The sequence below is a fragment of the Ambystoma mexicanum genome, chromosome 3p (assembly GCF_040938575.1).
Source record: "Ambystoma mexicanum isolate Mex_15411 chromosome 3p, UKY_AmexF1_1, whole genome shotgun sequence".
NCBI lineage: Eukaryota > Metazoa > Chordata > Amphibia > Caudata > Ambystomatidae > Ambystoma > Ambystoma mexicanum.
In genome coordinates, this window is record NC_090925.1 from 38,916,330 (window position 1) to 38,936,816 (window position 20,487).

Genomic DNA, 20,487 nt, shown 5'->3' on the forward strand with positions numbered 1-20,487 from the left:
TCTCACTCCCACAGTCTCTGCTCGCCCTTTTCTCCCCTCTCTAGTCCCTTGCCTTTGCATTTCTCACTCCCACAGTCTCTGCTCGCCCTTTTCTCCCCTCTCTAGTCCCCTGCCTTTGCATTTCTCACTCCCACAGTCTCTGCTCGCCCTTTTCTCCCCTCTCTAGTCCCCTGCTTTTCCATTTCTCACTCCCACAGTCTCTGCTCACCCTTTTCTCCCCTCTCTAGTCCCCTGCCTTTGCATTTCTCACTCCCCCAGTCTCTGCTCGCCCTTTTCTCCCCTCTCTAGTCCCCTGCCTTTGCATTTCTCACTCCCCCAGTCTCTGCTCGCCCTTTTCTCCCCTCTCTAGTCCCCTGCCTTTGCATTTCTCACTCCCCCAGCCTCTGCTCGCCCTTTTCTCCCCTCTCTAGTCCCCTGCTTTTCCATTTCTCACTCCCCCAGCCTCTGCTCGCCCTTTTCTCCCCTCTCTAGTCCCCTGCCTTTGCATTTCTCACTCCCCCAGCCTCTGCTCGCCCTTTTCTCCCCTCTCTAGTCCCCTGCCTTTGCATTTCTCACTCCCCCAGTCTCTGCTCGCCCTTTTCTCCCCTCTCTAGTCCCCTGCCTTTGCATTTCTCACTCCCCCAGTCTCTGCTCGCCCTTTTCTCCCCTCTCTAGTCCCTTGCCTTTACATGTTTCACGCCCCCCAGCCTCTGCTCTCCATGTCCTCCCTACTCCACTCTGTCTGCTCTCCACTCACCTGCATCTCTGTCATGCCCCCTTCTCCTGGGATGCACCGTATCTTCTGAACGTTCCCCTCTACCTCATCTCTCCAGGCTCTACTCTCCTGTGCACCCCCTATTCTCTGTGCTTCTATGTCGTATCATCGACACATGTTTTTTCGACGGATGTTTTTACGAAAAGAATTTGCTGAAAAAAGTGATTGACTTTATGTTCCTTCTTAGTATTCTTTTTACGGGGGTTCCCCACCCCACCCCGCCCCGGCTCCACCACCTATGTTTTACTGTTCCCGACCCTCAACCATTTATATGCCCCCCAAAAAATGTAGATGAGTTTTTTCAGCAAACATTTTTCATAAAAACACCTGTTAAAAAACTACTGTTGATGAAAGGATGTCGTACCCTTCTCCTAACACACTGTGCTTTCTTCACAGCTGCACCCCAACCTCCTCTGCATTTGTTCCCCTGTACCATTGTCTCCATTCGCTCACCACTCCCTATTTCAGCACTTCCCATCTCCAATATTCCTTTATTGCAACCCACTCTCTCTTGAACCCTTTCTCGTGGGCCCCTCTTTTCCTGATCATCTCTGACATCCGTTATGATAGCCTTTGCACGTTTTTTTTAAAATATTTGCCCAGTGCTCAGTCTTATTTTTAAATGTTTATTTTGGGTCTTTCATAGAGCAGATGCCTTGCCCCAAGGGACCGCGTTTGCTGTAAAATTTAAATATACAACGCTAGAATCATCAAAAAAGACCCAAAGAGTTAACAGTGATGGGCTACACAATTGAGAAATAGGAAGGATTTTAGACAATTCTGAAAGGCAAAGAGCGCTGGGGATTAGGGGGGGGGGCAATCTTGGGGCTATAGGAAGAGAATTCCAGACACATGGAGCTGCTGTTAAAAAAGCCTGCTGTTGTGCTAGGATCTTCAGAAACTTGCCGATTAGTAGAATCGATTGATTGCAGCTGCGCGAAGTTCAAGGTGTGATTTAGTAGGAAGCAGCTGGGAGGGTTCAGAATGAATGACTACAATAGGTTGGGCATGACATTGAGAAGACTCCTGGATTTCGGGGCAACCAATGACAAGGAAGACAAGAGGCTGAGGGATGCAGACCTCAGTGGCCTCGAGAATGCCTGTGAGGCACTGGCTGGCATCGCCTTGCCCCCATCCACCCCTGACCACACATGGCAGTGTGCTAGCGAACAGTACAGGCCACCAGGGAGTTATGATCTAACCTGCACAGGACACCCTGCTGCCATTGATCCCAGTGAGCATTCCTGGACACGTGAGACCTGAAGGACACTTTACCGTCCACTAAATGGTGTGGGGGTAAGGATAGAGGGAATGATTGCTATGACCTTGAGCTTGAGATTCGTCTCAATTCGTTGAGTTTTCTTCACAGAGAACATGTTCATGCGAGTGCAATCTTGAGTGGAGAGGTGGGCTCCAGGTGACACGGGAAAACTAAAACAGCACATCACAGTTTGGAGCAAAGTCTGTGAGGCTTGGTATATGTATAATCGACGATGGATTAGTGGTCATCCACTATCCACAGCCTGGACCTTTCTAGTTTCCATCTGTAGTATTAGCATTGATAGGGTTTAGTTTCAGGCCCAGCACAAAATAAGCTCTTCCCCCTCACTCTCCATTCTTGGGGCGTGGGGGTAAAGCACAGCCTGGCTGGGGAAGCTGCACACACGCCTTTGCATGGATTCTCTAGAGTGTTCTGTAGCGTGTACATTCTTATTTTCTAAGCTAGAAGCACTGATTGGTTGAGAAGGCTTATATCACGCCTGGTACTTTACCCACGGCTGCGACCACCATCAGAAGCCAGGGAGTATGTGCCCATTGTCCTTTTGTACTATTTTGACTCAAAGCACACATTGCCATACATGACATACCATGGGTTCCTGTTGCTAGGCGCATCAGAGATGCCCAGTAAGGATGGGCATCAGTCCCACACTCCTCGGTGACTCACTGGGGCAGGCGTGAGGCATGTTAGCGGGCGATCCCGCCGCCCCCGTGAGCCACCACACACCCCCGTGCACACAGAGACACACGGAGACCGATGTTGTTCGTGTGGGCTCCCCGGTGGCTCTGCTGCCGCCGGGCGACGCCCCTTTATTTATATGGCACGCGACGGAGTGAACGTCACTCCGTCGCGTGCTTGCCCTTAAAGGGGCCACGCCACACTCCTCCTTTTCCATAACAACAAACACAAAGGAGGATGCAATTGTTCTACGTTCTACAGCACACAAAACTGACTAATCACTACTTTACAGCACACACATTAGGAATCCCCCATTTATTGGCAACCACCCTGGATCCCCAGCGGTGCCTTCATACAGTCCGGCGACCCATCGCCAACATGACCCCAGATCAGTCCGTCACATAGTCACTCAGGTGGGCAGGTTTCCCACGCCCTGTTCTCAGGGGGTACCTCCTGCCACTGTCCCTTACCGGAGTACTTGAGTCGGTTCTTCCACGAACAGGCGAGTCCATGGTGGGGACATCTCCTCCACTATCGTCGGGTAGTTCTTCGCCAGCCTCTACTCGATTCGCTCCCGGGTCACCCAGTCTCCTAAAGAAACTGGCATTTCTGGTCACCGACGATGTCCCATCTGATGCAGTCACCATAGACCCCTTCACCGCTACAACATCCAGGGGGGCGGGCTCGTATGTGAGGGAGAGCTTGCCCTGCGGATGACGGTTCCTCACTAAGACCTCATCCCCTGGGGCAATGTTGGGTGGCTTCAGACCTCTTCTCATGTTCTCCGCCCGAGTTCTTGCCAGCCGATCTTCCTCCACCTGCTCATTGTCAATGATGGCGGGCTCTCGGGCCCCTACCTCAGGTACGACATCCCGAGGGCACCTCTGGAAGAGGGCCTCCGCCGGTGCTACTCCTGTCGATGAATGGGGAGTGGTTCTGTATCCCCGTAGGAATACATACAGGGCCCTCTGCAGACATTCACCCTTGCCTTGGGCGATCCGGAACACCTTGTTAAGGGTGCGCATCATGCGCTCGGCCTCCCCGTTTGCCCTGGGCCAGAGGGGTGTGACCTTCCTGTGCTGAATGCCATAGTTCTTTAAGAGTTCAGCAAAGCTCTCACCCTGATACGGTGCGCCATTGTCAGTGCACACAACCGATGGAAGGCCATGGGTGGCGAAGATCTTTTCCACGGCGATCACCACGTCACCAAACGCCAGCGACTCCACAAATTCCACCTCCGGGTATCGCGACCACTCGTCGACCATCACTAGGAAGTGCGTCCCTCTAGATGTAGAGCCGAAGTCAGCATGCACTACTTCCCATGGCTTGGTTCCCCTAGGCATTGTCTCGATGGATGGGTCCCGCTGGGCTGGGGATGCGGCCTGACACCACCGACACGAGGCCACAAACTCTTCTACCCTCCGCTCTAGCTCCGGGAACCACACCTTCTGGCGAAGCCGAGCCTTTGTTTTGGGCGCCCCTTGATGGCCCTGGTGGGCGAGAGCGATTATCTGTGGGATCTTCGTCTGTGGCACCACTATTCTGTCGCCTCTCAGCAGGAGTCCCGATTCCGAGAATGCAAGTTCTTCCCGCACCTTCCAGAGCTGTTCCAGTGCCACCCTGGCTTCGCATGTTCGACGGTCAAGCGCTTCAAGCACCGTCTTCCACGCACCTTGTTGCATGGCCAGTCTTAGAATGGCGAAGCACTCGTCATCATTCGACGCCAGCTCCAGCTCCTCCACCTGCATGGAGTTGGGGGTGGCAGACTCAACGACGAGACGAACGTGTTCATCAGCCTCCTCTGCGGACACAGACGCCCAGGCATCCCCACATGGGTGACGTGACAGATAGTCTGCAGCGTTGCTTACACCAGGCCGATACACCAGCGACACGCCGTATTCAAGCAGGGCAAGCATCCAGCGCTCTATCCTTACTGGTGGTCTGGAGGAGGAGCCTGCCATGATGGGTAGCAGTGGTTTGTGGTCAGTGATGACAGTCACAGGACGCCCTAGAATGTATAGGCGAAAATGCCTGCAACCCCACAACACCGCCAGGGCCTCCCTCTCGATTTGCGAGTAGCGTTGTTCAGTGTCCGAGAGTGCCTTGCTCGCATAGGCTATTGGCCGAACTTCCTGCTCGTGCCCCACTTGAGTGAGGACCGCCCCCAGACCATAGGGACTGGCGTCCACGACTATTTCCATCTGCAGGCTAGGGTCAAAGAACGCCATGGTGTCTTCTGCCGCTAGGGCACCCCGGATGTCATCAAATGCCGCCTGCTCGAGGGGCCCCCACTGCCACACGGAGTCTTTCTTGGTTAAAGATCTTAGAGGCTCAGAGCGGGACGCTAGATTCCTGATGAAGCGGCCACAATAAGTGACCATGCCCAGAAAACTCCTCACCTCAGCGACGTTTTCAGGTGGGCGGGCCTCTCTAATGTCTTTCACCTTACGGGGGTCGGGTGACACCCCATCCGCTTTAAACACGAACCCAAAGAACTCGATTGTTGTCCTGAGGAATTCGCATTTCTCTTTGTGTAAGGTGAGTCCCAAGAGACGGAGGCGCTCAAATGTCTTCGCAAGGCGGGCCATGTGTTCTGCCTCTGACTTGGAGTGTACTAAGATGTCGTCACTGATGTTGATGACCCCATCCAGATCTGCTAACGCCCCTCTTATGATATTTTGAAAAACTTCCGCTGCAGAGGACACTCCAAAACTCAGCCTCTTATACCGATACAGGCCCCGATGGGTGGTGAAGGTGGTGATGTATCGGGACTCAGGGTGCAGAACCACCTGATGATATCCTGCCCTCAAGTCCAGCTTGGAGAAGAATCTCGCCCCCTGTAATTCTGCAATGATGTCGTCCATGGTGGGGGTTAGGTGTCTCTCTCTTTTGATCGCCTTGTTGGGCAGGCGCATGTCGACACAAATCCTTACTGCATCTGGTTGTTTGGGCTTCCGTGCGACGACAATGGGTGAGACCCAAGGAGTGGGGCCCTCCACCTTCTCAATTATGTCCAGCTGAACAAGGTTGTCTAATTCCTGGTCTACCAGATCCCTGAGGTGAAACGGTATGCGCCGGTGCTTCAGAGCCACCGGTTGTATGGACTCATCAATGTGCAAGCGGACTGGTTCCCCCACCAACTGTCCAATGCCTTCAAAGAGGGATGTGTGCTTATCCAGGAGCTCCTGGATGTCGTCAAGATATACGTTGTATGCGAATGTCACAATCCCCAAAGCTTCAGCAGCTGCGCAGCAGAGGAGCGTGTTGGTGCTCACCGGCGTGACGTAAAACCTTGCCCGAATGCCTGAGTTGCCATATTGAGTGTCAGCCACAAACACACCATCCAGTGGGATTGGATGGTTGCCTCCAAATGTGAAAATGCGCGCTCTCGGTGCCGCCAGCGGTGGCGGTGCCTGCATTGCATCATAGTGTTGCCTGGCCATCACGTTCACGGACGCCCCCGTGTCCACCAACATGGGTACTGAATCCCCATTGACCAGTACATCGCATCTCGGCTGTCTCTTGGAGTGCGATTTCAGCATTCTTACGCATGACACGAAGAAAATATTCTCTTCATCATCTTCTTCCTCCTCACCTTCTTGAGGGGGGCCATCGTCGGCCTGGTCCACCTAGGCAACATTGGATGTTCTCTGGGGGCGGAAAGAGCCAGCCCGGACAGGTCCCCTGGGGACCATTTTCGGGACCGTCGATCTGCACACTCTTGCAAAATGGTCTGTGCCCCCACATCGTCCACACTTCACTCCCGCTGCTGGACAGTCTGCTGGGTGCGGGAGGTCATATCCACATTTTAGGCACGAGGACTGCGCCCCTTGGGGCCGTGGACTTTGAGTATTCATGGGGCGTCTTGATCCGCGACCTCTTCCGACTGCGCATACCTCTTCCACCCTACCAGGGCGCACGCCCGCTTCCATCCTTGATGCCCGCAGCTCCGACACCTCGTGGCACCTCCCCAGTTCTAGGATGCGGGGTAGTGTTATACCAGGCTCGCGCAGGATTTGACGTCTCAGCTTACCAGAGGAACAGCCCTGAATGAGGTGGTTGCGAATCATCTCATCAGGGTCATTCCAAGCACAAGGTGCCGCCAGCCTGCGCAGCCGCCCATAAAACACATCCAAAGTCTCGTCATCTTTCTGTCTGGTGTTGCCCATTAGGAACCGTTCGTAATCCACATTGGCCATGGGCAGGAAGTGATTGTGGAGCGCAGTTTTGGCGGCATCAAAAGACCCATCCGCTGGTTGCAAGGACAAGAATATCTCGTGCACAGCAGGGCCTGCAGAATACAGGAGAGTGGCCAACTTACTGTCGTCACTCGTCTCCATCGTGGCCCTGAAGTACATTTCCAGCCTGTCCATCCACATCTTCCACCTCTGTCCCAGGCTTGATGGCGTGCCCGAGACATCAAACTCTGGCATTGGCTGTAGGGTACCGGGAGGTCTCTGCAATGGTCTTGGTGGAAGGGCAGGCGGGGGTTGGGCTGGAGCAGCAGCCTGCTGTTGGGCCACGGCGGCCGCTGCACCTTGATCCATGGTGTAAAGCGCACAGGCACCCCGTGATGGGGCCGCAACTTGGACACCAGACACAACCAGTACCTTGATGAGGATCCCAGCCCCTCAGATGATTCAGATGATGTCCAGGTTCGAGGATTTTCCAGGCAAATGTAGGGCCACCAGGTTCCAGACTTCAGCCGGTGTAGGATTGAAGAGTCCAAAAATTGAGCAGGGTAGGCCCCAGTGTGCATCCAGTAGGCCTCCAGGTAGCTCCACCCTTAAACTCGATGAAAAACAGTGAAAATGCAAATGACTTGCATTTCCACCAGCACGTGTTGCAAGCAGTGTCTGTCCGCCACTGGATTCCCCAAAAATTGGGTCCGGATCTCTCACAGATGCTTCGTTATGAAGCCGTGAGTTTCCGAGGCCTTGTCGTCAAAATGGCCGCCAGCCACGCGTGTCTCTCCCCTCTCCGCGGCCAACCTTCACGGATGCGCTCACACGCGATCATCTGCGCATCTCGGAAACGTTGCCACCTGTCCCAGGGATCGATCCGACTTCGTCGCCATTGTTAGCGGGCGATCCCACCGCCCCCGTGAGCCCCCACACACCCCCGTGCACACAGAGACACACGGAGACCGATGTTGTTCGTGTGGGCTCCCCGGTGGCTCTGCTGCCGCCAGGCGACGCCCCTTTATTTATATGGCACGCGACGGAGTGAACGTCACTCCGTCGCGTGCTTGCCCTTAAAGGGGCCACGCCACAAGGCAGAGGGTGCCTCAGTATACGGATAAATCTACAATTCTACACTGGTTTCCTCCACTATAAAACCCTATTTCCTGCCCATCTTCCTGCTTCCGAATGATACCACTATTGCAGGCCTTATGCAGCGATTCCAAATCTAAGGACAACATTCATCCTCACAATGCTTTCCATACTCCCCAAAAGCCTTGCAGCACCTCCAAGGTGCCACGTTAGTCCACTCCTCTCCTACCCACATCAAATCCACCTAGTGTCACGGGATGATTTAGCTCCCAGACGAGAACTACTGCCCTGGCCCCTGGTAGCTGAACACCAAACTCTTAGGCCATGACTTAAACACGTGTTTTAACATCGGAAAGTCTCAATGAAAACATTTCTTTTTAAATGAGGCCCTTAGTGAGCTACAATACAGCATTTGGACTAGTCCTGTGTGTGAATGCGCGTGCGCGCACACACCATTCCAGGACTCAGAATTATTTCCCTAGTGGAGTGGGAGGGAGGTGGGGAGGTCTAATCGTGAGGCGTGCAAATAGGAAAGGCATCCGGGCGGGGCGGGGAGGGAGGGGTACATAGACTGAACTGTGTGGAGAGGGGATTCACGCAGACACTCCCGGATCTAGGGTATCTGATTTGAATCCAAGGATTTATAGCTATTCAGCAATGCACACATACCGTGTGTGGCCGTGAGTCACTCAATAGGACGATGGTCTGCTCAGCACTGGTGGAAGAGGCTCGTGCACTGGCAAGTGTTAGCTGAGGAAAAGGTGTGATGAAGGGCACACACAGCACAGGATCTGCAAATCTCAAGCAGCAACAGTCGGAGGAAGCAATCCTTGGCTTCATGTTTTCAACTTGTGCAGGTTTTACTCTTGGACTGTGGGCTTCTCCTGGGCCAGTGTGTATACTCCTGTAAGTTCATAGCATTCCAGGCCTAGCGGCTGACCGGCCCCCGTAGGGGGCGCTAGAGGAGCAGCCTACATAGCAGGCTGTCCCCTCTGGCCGCCTCTTTCCGAGGGTGGTCACCCTCTACTCTTCCTTCCCCTGTGAGGCGGAAGAGGCGTCCCCTGGGTCCTGACTTCTGGTGGCAGGCACTTGGGGGATGCTTATAAGGCAGGGGGCTGCTGCGAGTCAGTCTCTTTTCCAGCAGCACCCCCGCATTTTGATCCCCACCTACCCTCACCCTATGTTGGGAGCATAGTGTTAAGAAAGTAGAAGGATGAAAATGGCAAGGTAAAATGCTGCAATCTAGATGAGGAGGTAGGTCAGTTTGGTGAGGCGTTCGACAGTGTTGATAATGGTGCAGACTGTCATATGTATATTGTATTGTGTTGCTGTATTATGTTTGTAATTATCGTTTTCTGTCGCAGGCGGAGTGTCGGGCGGTCCTAGCCAGTGAGGGTTTTTGACAGTGCGGCTTCGGCTGTGAGTGGTTCAGGAATCGCCGGGCTCGAGCCAAATCCAAGTGACGGGCGCTGACTCCCCTCCAGAACAGTTAGGCAACAGCATCTCGTCAGTGGCCCTGAAAAAGGTTCCTGACTGGCAGTACAACCAGAAGCATATGTCCACTTATACCTCTGGCGGACAGGGAATGACACGGGTCACCCTATACATGTAATTCTTAGTATGTGGCTTGGACCGACCATTTTTTTGTTGCTCCAAAAATAAAACTGTGACCTTGTTTTCCAAAGACTTTACAAAGTTGTCTGTGGTTATTGTGTGATGTAATGATGACATACTGTGGCCACAAGAGGTGGGGGGGGCGGTCAATGGGGGATCACTCCGCTAAGTCTGCAAGGGCACGGAATTATAAGAACGCATCTCCAGCCAGAGTCATGGACCACTTGGGTAAGGACTTGAATGCCCCGATGCCAGCCGTGCCCTGATCCCTCTCTCTGCCGCTCAAAGCTGCATTTCCCTATATCAGACCATCTCAAAGGTTCCTGGGGAACGGGGCACATGCAAACATGTTCTCCACCCAAAAACATGGACATGAAACTCCCAAGTTGATAATCAGGCAACTCTCTTGAAGTCTCCTGACCCCCATCATCCTTGCTGGATTCAGAATAAGAACCAAGTGGCATTCTAAGGGCTCCCTTAACATTAGAAATTGACAGTGAGGGTACGCGTGTTCTAGTGTGGGTGCAGGACATATGTTAACAATAGCAGCTGCGTGGAAGGTACATTGGCCCTAGTGCCCATGAAGGATACAGAGCAGTCACCATGTTTAGAGGTGACACAAGCCCCGGCCAAGGTTCAGAACTCATGGTAGCACCCTCACTGCATGCACAAGTGCTCAAGCGCGGATACAGGAGGGAGCTTGGAGGCTGCAGGGAAGAGGGTGTGGATCAGAAGGGACCAGGAACCTACACATGTGATCATAGACTGAGATTTGTGGAGGGCCACCATCGTTTTGGTTGAATGTGCCAAGCACCAGTGACTGTGGACTGGGCAAAATATGGATTTTCACTATTAATATAGACAGCAACACTGTAGCCAGTTAAACCATGAGTGAGGATATTTTTAAGAGCATACCTTGGGAAGTGAATCATATTTATAAGTTATGTATTATTTATTTATTTGCAGCTTTTATCCGAAGCGCTTCGCACACATTAGGAGCAGTAAAATAAATGAAAACGAAATCACAGACTACAATGAATTACAGGAAAAAGTTCCAAGATGTTATTCAGAAAAGGAAAGTTGAAGTAGATGAATTGTATACGCTTTATGAATTCTGAAAGATTCGAACAAGAGTAAATATTCAAAGGTAAAGAAACATGTTGTTCACTTATGTCGTTTGTATTCTGTAATGTTGGAATAAAACCTTTAAAACATTAAAAAAAAGAATAATCAAAGGTAAAGGATTCCACGGTTTTCGAGCACACGTAGTTGAAAAGAACAAAAAATGGGGTGCAGCACAAGGAGGGCGGGAAACAAAGGGAAAAAACTGAGAGGCAGAGCAAAGATTCCATAGAGGATGCGAGAGTGACATCAAGGCACAGCAGTAGGGAGAGGCAGAGGGAAGATTCCATAGAGGATGCGAGAGTGAAATCAAGGCACAGCAGTAGGGAGAGGCAAGAGCGAAGATTCCATAGAGGATGCAAGAGTGACATCAAGGCACAGCAGTAGGGAGAGGCAAGAGCAAAGATTCCATAGAGGATGCGAGAGTGAAATCAAGGCACAGCAGCAGGGAGAGGCAGAGCCAAGATTCCATAGAGGATGCAAGAGTGACATCAAGGCACAGCAGTAGGGAGAGGCAAGAGCACAGATTCCATAGAGGATGCGAGAGTGAAATCAAGGCACAGCAGTAGGGAGAGGCAGAGCCAAGATTCCATAGAGGATGCGAGAGTGAAATCAAGGCACAGCAGTAGGGAGAGGCAAGAGCGAAGATTCCATAGAGGATGCAAGAGTGAAATCAAGGCACAGCAGTAGGGAGAGGCAGAGGGAAGATTCCATAGAGGATGCGAGAGTGAAATCAAGGCACAGCAGTAGGGAGAGGCAAGAGCGAAGATTCCATAGAGGATGCAAGAGTGAAATCAAGGCACAGCAGTAGGGAGAGGCAAGAGCAAAGATTCCATAGAGGATGCGAGAGTGAAATCAAGGCACAGCAGTAGGGAGAGGCAAGAGAGAAAGATTCCATAGAGGATGCGAGAGTGAAATCAAGGCACAGCAGTAGGGAGAGGCAAGAGAGAAAGATTCCATAAAGGATGCAAGAGTGAAATCAAGGCACAAAAAGTGATTCCACGGTTTTCGAGCACACATAGTTGAAAAGAACAAAAAATGGGATGCAGCACAAGGAGGACGGGGAACAGAGAGAAAAAACTGAGAGGCAGAGTGAAGATTCCATAGAGGATGCAAGAGTGAAATCAAGGCACAGAAGTAGGGAGAGGCAAGAGCAAAGATTCCATAGAGGATGATAGAATGAAATCAAGGCACAGCAGTAGGGAGAGGCAGAGGGAAGATTCCATAGAGGATGCAAGAGTGAAATCAAGGCACACCAGTATGGAGAGGCAAGAGCGAAGATTCCATAGAGGATTCAAGAGTGAAATCAAGGCACAGCAGTAGGGAGAGGCAAGAGCGAAGATTCCATAGAGGAGGCTAGAGTGACATCAAGACACAGCACTAGGGAGAGGCAAGAGCAAAGATTCCATAGAGGATGCAAGAGTGAAATCAAGGCAGAGCAGTAGGGAGAGGCAGAGCCAAAATTCCATAGAGGATGCAAGAGTGAAATCAAGGCAGAGCAGTAGGGAGAGGCAGAGGGAAGATTCCATAGAGGATGCAAGAGTGAAATCAAGGCACAGCAGTAGGGAGAGGCAGAGGGAAGACTCCATAGAGGATGCAAGAGTGAAATCAAGGCACACCAGTAGGGAGAGGCAGAGGGAAGATTCCAAGGAGGATGATAGAGAGAAATCAAGGCACAGCAGTAGGGAGAGGGAGAGGGAAGATTCCATAGAGGATGCGAGAGTGAAATCAAAGCACAGCAGTAGGGAGAGGCAAGAGCGAAGATTCCATAGAAGATGCAAGAGTGAAATCAAGGCACAGCAGTAGGGAGAGGCAGAGGGAAGATTCCATAGAGGATGATAGAATGAAATCAAGGCACAGAAGTAGGGAGAGGCAGAGGAAAGATTCCATAGAGGATGCAAGAGTGCAATCAAGGCACAGCAGTAGGGAGAGGCAGAGCAAATATTCCATAGAAGATGCAAGAGTGAAATCAAGGCACAGCAGTAGGGAGAGGCAGAGGGAAGATTCCATAGAGGATGCAGGAGTGAAATTAAGGCACAGCAGTAGGGAGAGGCAGAGTGAAGATTCCATAGAGGATGCGAGAGTGAAATCAAGGCACAGCAGTAGGGAGAGGCAGAGGGAAGATTCCATAGAGGATGCAGGAATTAAATCAAGGCACAGCAGTAGGGAGAGGCAAGAGCGAAGATTCCATAGAGGATGATAGAGCGAAATCAAGGCACAGCAGTAGGGAGAGGCAGAGCGAAGATTCCATAGAGGATGATATAGTGAAATCAAGGCACAGCAGTAGGGAGAGGCAGAGGGAAGATTCCATAGAGGATGATATAGTGAAATCAAGGCACAGCAGTAGGGAGAGTCAGAGGGAAGATTCCATAGAGGATGATAGAGTGAAATCAAGGCACAGCAGTAGGGAGAGGCAGAGGGAAGATTCCATAGAGGATGATAGAGTGAAATCAAGGCACAGCAGTAGGGAGAGGCAGAGCGAAGATTCCATAGAGGATGCAAGAGTGAAATCAAGGCACAGCAGTAGGGAGAGGCAGAGGGAAGATTCCATAGAGGATGATAGAGTGAAATCAAGGCACAGCAGTAGGGAGAGGTAGAGGGAAGATTCCATAGAGGATGATATAGTGAAATCAAGGCACAGCAGTAGGGAGAGGCAGAGGGAAGATTCCATAGAGGATGATAGAGTGAAATCAAGGCACAGCAGTAGGGAGAGGCAAGAGCGTGAAGAGATGTAAAAAAAGGCAAAGACAAGGGAACTCACAACGCTGCTGGATTGGTGGCTACTTAAGGCAAGCCATTCATGGAGAAATATGAGATGAAGGAGGAAGATAAAAAAAGAATCTCGACCGCAGATTAAAGAAGCAAACGTAATGGGAAAAAAGGAACATTTATGAAGACCAACGTAGAGTCAAGCGCAACAGTACAGATGGCACAAAGCCAATGATTGGAGCAACGCTTTGGCAGAGGAAAAAGAAAGCAAAGAGCGAATATTCCTAAATACATGAAAGTGACATGAATGGAGACAGCTTAGATCTGGGACTGAGAGGAACAGGAAGGATCAAACAAGACACAAAGGTTACGTGCCTGAAACGATAAGGGGAGAAAAGAAGAGAGGCACAAGGAAGACGCGAGGACATCCAGAAAGAAATAGTCGCAAGAAGAGAGGAAAGACGAGAGCGAATAGTGTCGTGATTGAAGGGAAGAACAGAAGGGTGTGAGTGTCGTCAGCATTCAGATGAAGCTGGAAACCCAAGATAGCGATTAGGGAAGACAGTGAGGAGGTATACGGAGTGAATAAAACAGGACCCAGAGCAGACCCTAGAGGAACATCATGTGGAAAAGAACAATTGTGAGAAGTTGAACCCTTCCAGGAAACAGAAAAAAGAGCGATTATCAAGAGAAGAAGAAAACCACTCTAGAACAATACCAGAAAACTCAAGGGAAGAGAGAGTCTAAAGTAAAGTAAAGGGATCGACTTGGTCAAATGCAGCAGAAAGGTCGATGACAATCAACAAAAAAGCGAGTTTTCGGTGATGAGAGGAGAGCAGTATCAGCAGAGACCCAGAGCAAAAACCAGATTGAGTAGAAGGGAGGTGATTATGAGAATTAAGGTAAAGAGAAAGGTAGGAATGCACCAGACGTTCCATCCATTTCAAAAGCTACGGGAGCAAAGGAATGGGCTGAAAATGTGAAGGGTCCAAGAGGCAAAGAGGATGTTTTCTTAAGAACAGGAACAATTATTGCAGATTTGAACAATGAAGCAAAAGAGCCTGAAGATAATGATAGATTGATAAAGTCAGAACATCACACATTTAGATTAAAAGGTAACGCTGGAATTTTAACCTGCTCTAATTATGGCACTTATTTGTGAATGTTTGACCTTCAGGAACAGGAAAGTACACAAATCACATGATACACCAACCTGACAATAATCTAAAAGCTGCAGAAAGAAAAAGTCGAACGTTTGTTGTGTTATTTTCTCCATCATAAATGGAAGTCAAAAAGTATGAGAATACTAATTTTCCCATCCTTTTAAACCTCTCGAAGCTTAGAAGAGTGGGTGGGCGATGGGGGTGTAAGTGGTAGTGTATCGCCTCCACTGGAGAATGTGAGGGGCATGTGTCCTCTGTGGTCCCCCCTCCGTTCCTCCGCCCCCGCTTCTCTTAACATCATCAGGCACCTGCTTAAGCAGGAGTGGGCTGTATTTTAGTTTTTCCTCTTCTGTCTTTCTCTCCATCTCCAGCTCCACAACTTAAGTAGCCCAGGTGTGGTGAGTGGGCACACGTGCAATCGAAAGGGAGCGGGGGTCAAACCTGCTAGTGCCCTCGTGAGCTCTAGTGTGGAGCAGCCTCGTAAGTGCACAGGAGCACACATTGCATGGACGTCTGTCCACACCTTAGAGATCACTGTGAAGACCAGAACCCCCAGTGTTAAGACGGATTTCTGAACTCTGTCCTGGTGGCGCAGAAGTTCAGAAGGCCAACCTAATTACTTGGAACAGGGTAACCTCTGGACAAGCCAGACCAATCAAGGTAGCGATCGCGGCGGTCAAGACTAGGTCTCAAGAGGGGTGAGGGTGACTGAAAGCCCGCAATGAGCACACAAAGCAAGAGCGCTTACAAACTACTCCAAACAGTTGTTATATCAAAAATAGATACACATTTATTTTAAGGCCTTTAAAATAATGACCGTAACGTTAAAATCACAATATCACAATATTAACCAACACATACCATATCAACACAATATATATACAAATACACAGTCGCAAGCGTTTAAAGCACGAAATATGTAGTCCACCTGAGAGGAAAGGAAAACAGGCAGTGCGATAACGCTTTAGACTCAGTTCGCCTTCAGAGGCACCTAACTAGATGGAAGTCCAAGCCCTGCGAAGAGTGGAGCCTTGTGCTCAAAGTACCTGCCACGCCGGTGCCAACGGGCAAAAGGGGAAGCTCTTCGGAGGAAGTCAGGCAGTTCGGGTTAGTGCACAGCAGAAGAAGAACAGGTTCCGCAACTCAAGCGCAGCCTCCACAGCGAGCAGAAGCAGAGCGCGAGTACGGACAAAAGGGTGCTGTTTTTACACAGCGGGGAAAGGCAATGGGCGACTGCAGGAGGGCGACCAGATCCTAGCTAAACTACTCACCGGTCCCCGAAGCAAGCAGACTCAGGCTTCTCCACGTTAGTTTCAGCAGCTGGCAGGTTCAGAAGAGCAGGGAACGCCTCGTAGTCGTGTAGAGCAAAAAGACGTCCCAATCGACGAAACCAGCACAGTTTGTTGCCGCAGCAGGACAACGGAGCGGCCGTGTGTATTCGAGCCAAATGTACACTCCTCCCTTCAGACTTGGGAACGCCAAGTGTACGAAGCGTGGGAGAGTGACCAGGACTCGAAATACAACACAACCTGGCGGCAGTTACAGAGCAGGACTCCCTTGTAAGCTGGTCAGTCAACTGGATGGCCCAGAGACACTTCCGAAGGCTTACTTGGCAGGAGATGATGAAGTCGCCGGGAATAGCTGTTCCTGCTATTCCAAAAGTCGAAGCACCAGTACAGGCCTTCTGGTTCGATCAAAGGAGAAAAGGGTTTCACAGGACGACAGCAGTGCAAAGGAGGATTCCTTCAGCGGGTCACCAGCGATTCCTCGGTCCAGCCTCTTGGTTGCAGGATACTTGGCTCCTGTATTCCTTCGTTCGTGAGAACTCAGGAGATCGACATGGTAGTGGTGTTTCCAGCTCCCTCTTATCCACGGTTCCCTTCGCGCCAAAACGGAGGGGAGCCAATGGGAGGTCCGCTCATCAACACACATACCATACGTGGACCAATCACGGACCACGGTGGTCCCAGGCATTCACACCACCCTAGACTCTCTGGCACCCAGGATGTGTATTGGGACCAGACATCCCAGCCCACACCCTGGAGGCACACAAACGACATGTAGAAGCCCGCAAAAGCAACCACGTTTCGCGGGAAAGTACATGCCCAAATAAGGAAGGCCCCGGGTCGCTCGACCTGGGGAAGGTGAAGGGCGCAAGACGGTCAGTGGACAAGACAAAGGAGCCTCGTGGTCTGGCCATTTTGGGAGCCAGGCCACCATTTTGGGTTCAGTGCGAAAAACGTGCTCAGAACGCCAAAAGGAGCTCAAAATAAACAAAACGATCGCTGCCACCATTCGAGTCCCTGAATGACTTGCACCGATCAAATACCATCCATAAAGAGTATCTAGGGCCTGTAGAAGGCTAGAGACACAAGAGAGCTGTAACTTAGCTTACAGTGCCCTCTTGTGTCATGTTGCACTAAAGCCGCAACACGATAAAAGAAACTATGGGAAACAGCGTTCCCCGGTACTGACTGTCTTAAGGGCATGTCAGTTTCCCCGTAAGAAGGAGCGAAAGCCCAGAGGAGTGCAGCAGAAGGCTGCACTTCTCTGGCAAAGTCAAGAACAAGGTGCAAAACAACAGCAAAAAGTTTAGGGGTTGCCACATGGAAGGAAAATTACCTACAATTACGAAATCTTTCCTAACACTCGCCCCTCCCAGACTATGGACAGGGGGAACTAATCCACCCCTGGATGAGTCTCTTGTTCAGGTCGGTTAAACATTCTGGACAACCCATCAGCATTGCTATGTTGGACACCTGGCCTATGCTCAATAGTGAAGTCGAAGCCTTGTAGACTTATGGACCACCTAAGCAACTTTGGATTCTCCCCCTTCATGTTCATTAGCCACTTTAACGGCTTATGGTCAGTCTGCACAGTGAAGTGGGTCCCATAGAGGTAGGGCCTCAGCTTCCTTAGGGCCCACACAACAGAGAAACATTCTTTCTCTACCGTGGACCATCTGAGCTCTCTGTCCTTAAGCTGGCGACTAATAAAACTGATAGGGTGTTCCTTACCCTTCTCATCTACTTGTGATAGTACAGCTCCTATCCCAGTGTCAGAGGCATCCGTCTGCACGATAAAAGGTCTTTGATAATCAGGGGCCCTGAGGACAGGGGCCTGGCACAAGGAGTCTTTCAAGCCATTGAAGGCCTTCTCACACTCGTCGGTCCAAGTTACCTTCTTGGGTTTCTTCGGAGTTGTGAGGGCAGTCAGAGGAGCAGCTATGGTGCCATAGTCTGCCATAAAATTGCGATAATACCCCGTGAGTCCTAAGAAGGCTCTCACTTGGGTTTGCGTAGTGGGGGTAGGCCAGTCTTGTACTGCTTGTACTTTACTGGGTAGAGGCTGTATCCTCCCTCCACCTACTTCATGTCCAAGGTAAACCACTGAGCCTTGTCCAATCTGGCATTTACTAGCCTTTATGGTCAAGTGGGCTTTCCGAAGAGCCTGGAGCACAATCCCGAGGTGTTTCACATGGTCTTCCCAGGTGGCACTGAAAACTGCTATATCGTCCAGATATGCAAGACAGAATTCGTCCAACCCATTCAACACATGATTCACAAGCCTCTGGAAAGTGGCAGGTGCATTCTTCAACCCGAACGGCATTACCCGGAATTGGTAAAGGCCGTCTGGAGTAGAAAATGCTGTCTTCTCCTTGGCATGCTCTGCTAAAGCTATTTGCCAATAGCCAGCAGTGAGGTCAAACGTGCTGAGGTACTTGGAGGCACCCAAAGTATCCACCAGCTCATCTGTTCGAGGCAAGGGGTGTGCGTCTGTCTTGGTGACAGCATTCAGAGCCCTGTAATCCACGCAGAACCTCAATTCAGAAGTGCCTGCTTTTGGAACCAACACCACAGGGCTGGACCAAGGACTACTAGAGGGTTCAATCACCCCAAGATCTAACATCTTGTTGACCTCGGTCTTAATATAAGACCGTACTTTGTCTGACATCCTGTATCCCCTACTTTTATTAGGTACACTGTCTCCTGTGTCAATGTTATGTTTGCACCAAGGTGTCAAACCAGGCGACTGTGAAAACAGGGGGGAAAACTGCCTAAGCAAACTTTTCACCTCAGCCTGCTGATCAGAAGTCAGGTGAGGGGCCACTCGGACACCCTCAAAGGAGCTATCTGAAGGACCGCTTTGGAACAGGTCGGGGAGAGGTTCAGACTCCTCTTCCTCAACGTCTGAAGCCAGTAGCAGTGCTGCGATTTCGACTCTTGGGACGAAAGCCTTCAGCCTATTCACGTGAAACACTTTTGGAGCCTGTCCAGGCCTTCCAAGGTCCACTAAATAGTTGACCTCACCCAGGGGCTCCACCACTGTGTAAGGGCCTGACCATTTGTCCTGTAAAGCGCGAGGCCTTATTGGATTCATGATCAGGACTTGCTGACCAGGTGTAAAGTTGATGAGGGAAGCTTTCTGGTCGTACCAATGTTTCACCAGCGCTTGCCCTGCCTTCAATTTATCACTAGCCAAGCCCATCAGAAGTACCATCCGTTTTCTGAGCCCTAGCACATAATCCACTACATTGGTAGTAACAGGGGGAGTGGGCATCTCCCATCCCTCTTTGACGATGGCTAAGGGTCCCCGTACGGGATGACCGAACAGAAGTTCGAAGGGGCTGAAGCCAACACCCTCCTGTGGTACCTCTCGGTAGGCAAACAGTAAGCATGGTAAAAGAAGATCCCATTTTCTTCTCTGAGGCTCCTCCAGAGCCCCAATCATGCTCTTTAACGTTCTGTTGAAACGTTCCACCAGACCATTGGTCTGGGGGTGGTATGCAGAAGAGAACTTGTAGGTGACCCCACATTCTTTCCACATAGCCTGCATATACTTCGACATAAAGTTGCTGCCACGATCTGACACAACTTCTTTAGGGAAGCCAACCCTAGTAAATATGCCGAGTAAAGCTTTTGCAACTGACTTGGCAGTTACAGTTGTCAATGGGATGGCCTCAGGATACCTGGTTGCATGGTCGACCAGCACCAGGATAAACCTATTGCCCGAGGATGTTTGCGGGTCAAGGGGACCAACCATGTCGATCCCTACCCTTTCAAATGGTACCCCCACAACTGGGAGCGGTACCAACGGAGCTTGGATTGTCGCGCCAACCTTACCAGACAACTGGCAGGCGGCACAACTCCTGCAGTGACTTTCTACTTGCTCCCCCATCTTGGGCCAGTAGAAGTGCATGGATAACCTTTGCTTGGTCTTCCTCATACCGAGGTGACCAGCAAGGGGAACTTCATGCGCCAACTGCAGGAGGAAGGGCCTAACAGCAAGGGGAACCACCAACCTCCTATGGTCTCCTTCTGTAGACTCTGTGGGCTCACTATACAGGAGTCCACCTTCCTGGTAAATCCTATTCATCCCAGGAGGTTCACCCTCAAGCTGGGAGCAGGCCTGTCTCCTTAGGCCTTCCAGAGATGGGCACTCACGTTGGCCTTTACTGAATTCGTCCCTATCAGGACCTCCTTCAACTAACAAGTCTTTTAGTTCAGGATGATCGTTGGGGTCGAATACTTCAGGCATCGCCACCTCCTCGTCAGGCCCGGGCGATTGACCAACTTCCTCCACCGCAGTGGTAGGCGAGCTCGGGGGAATATTCTCTTTCCCTCGTTTTGACTTGTAGACTCCTTTCGCCTTGGGTTTCCCCTTTGGCTGGGGCGGCGTATTGGACTTGGCAAATGCTGCCCGTGCTTGAGACCGTGTGTAGGGTCTTTCGGCAGTGTCTCCTACGAGCCCTAAAACTCTGAGATCATTACCCAACAAGACCTTTCCCGGGACGTTTCTCTGAATGCTCACTGGAATCCTGACTGCTGTACCATTTAAAGTAAGATTTACAGGGATCACGGGAAACATACGGAGGGGGCCGTCAGCCAACTTAGT